Source organism: Limulus polyphemus, unplaced genomic scaffold, assembly GCF_000517525.1.
Source record: "Limulus polyphemus unplaced genomic scaffold, Limulus_polyphemus-2.1.2 Scaffold1725, whole genome shotgun sequence".
NCBI lineage: Eukaryota > Metazoa > Arthropoda > Merostomata > Xiphosura > Limulidae > Limulus > Limulus polyphemus.
In genome coordinates this window covers 137,907-140,416 of record NW_013667335.1, presented here as the reverse complement: position 1 = coordinate 140,416, position 2,510 = coordinate 137,907, and the positions used below count along the sequence as shown (strand labels likewise).

The 2,510-nt window shown below is 35.7% G+C and overlaps 2 protein-coding genes across 2 annotated transcripts in view; one reads left to right on the top strand and one right to left on the bottom strand.

The window, feature by feature from the left end:
- Positions 1-199, bottom strand: part of LOC106464718 (metalloproteinase inhibitor 2-like) — a 35,176-nt gene extending 34,977 nt beyond the window's left edge. Inside the window, exon 1 of the mRNA XM_013924871.2 lies at positions 187-199. The gene's annotated coding sequence lies outside the window, so the exon portion shown is untranslated. The remainder of the gene's footprint in view (positions 1-186) is intronic.
- Positions 1-2,510, top strand: part of LOC106464715 (synapsin-like) — a gene marked incomplete at its 5' end in the record, with an annotated part of 81,479 nt that overhangs the window by 53,881 nt on the left and 25,088 nt on the right. The gene's annotated exons all lie outside the window — the stretch shown is intronic.

Sequence of the window (2,510 nt, the reverse complement as noted above, 5' to 3'; positions counted from 1 at the left end):
CAAAATACTATATACAACAGTCAATTAATTATTGTGTTTACATATTGTCAAAATACTATATACAACAGTCAATTAATTATTGTGTTTACATATTGTCAAAATACTATATACAACAGTCAATTAATTATTGTGTTTACATATTGTCAAAATACTATATACAACAGTCAATTAATTATTGTTGTTTACATAGTTAAAACTGGCTGTTGTGTACTAAATATCGTATTCCAATAGCAATTACGAGCAAGGCTATACGTAAAAGAATGCGTCGCTTCTTTACACGTGTAGTATTCACGTTTATTTACAGCCAGTTTTCTAAGTGGAGTTTGACCAGTTCTGCTTCTGCACGTTACACCTCCCACTACTCTTTACATGTACATAATTGGTCTTTGTTTATACTACTGCCTTTACGTTAAGCAGGTTGGGTGTAGTCTGTCTGTTTGTGTACACTACAGCTCAAAAACGGATCTGTCAGTTACTTTTTTGTATAAACGTGAAATACACATTATATTTAATTGTTAATTTCTTATCTTCACCAAAATGTGAATTTCAGTGAAGAAAAGAGAATGTAGAGGCTTAATCTATTTTTTGACTCGCTGTTCTCGCTGCAACGGACTAGCTTCGCCTAATTCACGGCACTTCTAAACAAATAAATAAAGTACGCCCCATACATCGGTGGAAATATACATGTTAATACCAGGCCGTAAAAACAACTTGATGTCAATCAATGAACAAGACCAGGCAATGGATTCTCACTGAAAAAAGGACTAACAATGAACAAGACTAGGCAGTGGATTCTCACTGAAGAAAGGATTAACAATGAACAAGACTAGGCAGTGGATTCTCACTGAAGAAAGGATTATCAATGAACAAGACTAGGCAATGGTTTCTCACTGAAGAAAGGATTAACAATGAACAAGACAAGGCAGTGGATTCTCACTGAAGAAAGGATTATCAATGAACAAGACTAGGCAATGGTTTCTCACTGAAGAAAGGATTAACAATGAACAAGACTAGGCAATGGTTTCTCACTGAAGAAAGGATTATCAATGAACAAGACTAGGCAATGGATTCTCAATGAAGAAAAGACTAATTAGAAAATAATTGTATAAAGTAATCGTAACTTGCGTTCACCCCTAACCAACTTTATTTGAAACTAAAACATTGTAAAACTTATCTCATGTCTAATATCACAATAAAACAGAATCTAGGGGAGTGGGGGGAGAGAGAAAAACGTTAGTTTTTAGGAAAACAATGGGCAAGTTGTTTCCTTATCCACTCAGATATATCATTTGGATGGAGTAAATCAGTGTATCAGCATTTTCGCTTCGACACGTAGAAAAACACGATACAAACTAACCCTAAACAATATTAAAGGTTGCGCACAAGTAACCAATTTGGAAAAGCATGCTTACCTGGTTTCAAAAGTTTATTTGTTGTTAAGCGCAAACTTACACAATGGGCTATTCATGCTCTGCCCACCGCGGGTATCGATGTTTAGTGTTATAAGCCCACAGACTTACCACTGAGTCACCGAGTGGCTTCAGTGTAATATGAACAGTTCAATCGTCAATATGTGGCCATACGTATATACACATACACTGACTGTGTTTAGTTTGAGGATTACAGATACTTGAGGATTATCATTATTCAAATATAAATTCGTATGATAAATTAATTGTCTAGTCTCACTTGTTAACACAGAATCCCCTAAAAACAGAATATAGAACCGTAATATTAAATGTACTCTACTGTATGATGTAAGGCTAGCCACTCGTGGTTTGCTCTTTATATTTATATACCTGTTTCAACATTTTGGGTCCATACGACATTTGTTTGGTCGATTTGCCTCTGAATGATTGGTCTTTACTTTCTGCATTTCTATATGGTGAAAGAATCAAGGGTACATCTACCAATCTTACTGGGTTGAAACGCCCCCTTCTCCACACACAACAGTTAACGACAATCCTTTTTTCATTTGATTTCAATCTGTCTCAAGCTGGAAGGTCAGCGTAGGAAGCATGGGAAAATACAACTTAAACATTTGCAGCTAGCTAGTAATGCACAGTAAATGACGGAAACGTACACAGAAAAATACAGAGTAATGGCCTAATTGCTCGAGTAACCAAGTTACATCAGCTCCCTTCTTTTCAAAGTTCTACCAACACGCTGTTATTCCTCAAACATCTAATAATCCCGTATGTTTCGATTCTTTTAACCGATCTATTTATTCGGGATTATAGATCTTATAAACAGGGTTTCTCAACGATGACGGTCCGTTAGTCTGAGAGCCCATTACTCCGAAGACCCGATAGTCTGAAGATGTACGATTTTTTTACAAGCTAAAATATTAAATTGATTGGTTGGTTAAATTTGTGAAATTTTATGACAAAAACACGCCAGGATATGACCTAAAAGGTTACAATTTCTCACGAATGGATGGATAATGTTTATCATCATTTCCCCGATGTTCTTTTCTTATATGCATGTATAATGTTTGCTGCAGAGTCCGC